Raw genomic sequence first — 257 nt, forward strand, 5'->3', positions numbered from 1 at the left:
ATAACTGAATATTTTGTGAACATTTTAAAGTTTGTTTGGCGTCTGTAGGTGAAAGTATGAAGGAGCTGAAAATTTTGGGAGCGGAAGAAGATTTTAAGGATTTGAAGCATGTTCTCATTGACTTCAATGTTAAAAAAAAGTCATAAAAAGCTGAATATTTTAAAAAGTATAAATAGTAGAAAAAAAGTTGAAGAAGTCCCATCATTAGCTGAAAGAGCTGAACATTTTAAAAGTTGAATGGTTTTAATAGCTGAATG

The sequence above is a fragment of the Sander lucioperca genome, chromosome 15 (assembly GCF_008315115.2).
Source record: "Sander lucioperca isolate FBNREF2018 chromosome 15, SLUC_FBN_1.2, whole genome shotgun sequence".
Taxonomy (NCBI): domain Eukaryota; kingdom Metazoa; phylum Chordata; class Actinopteri; order Perciformes; family Percidae; genus Sander; species Sander lucioperca.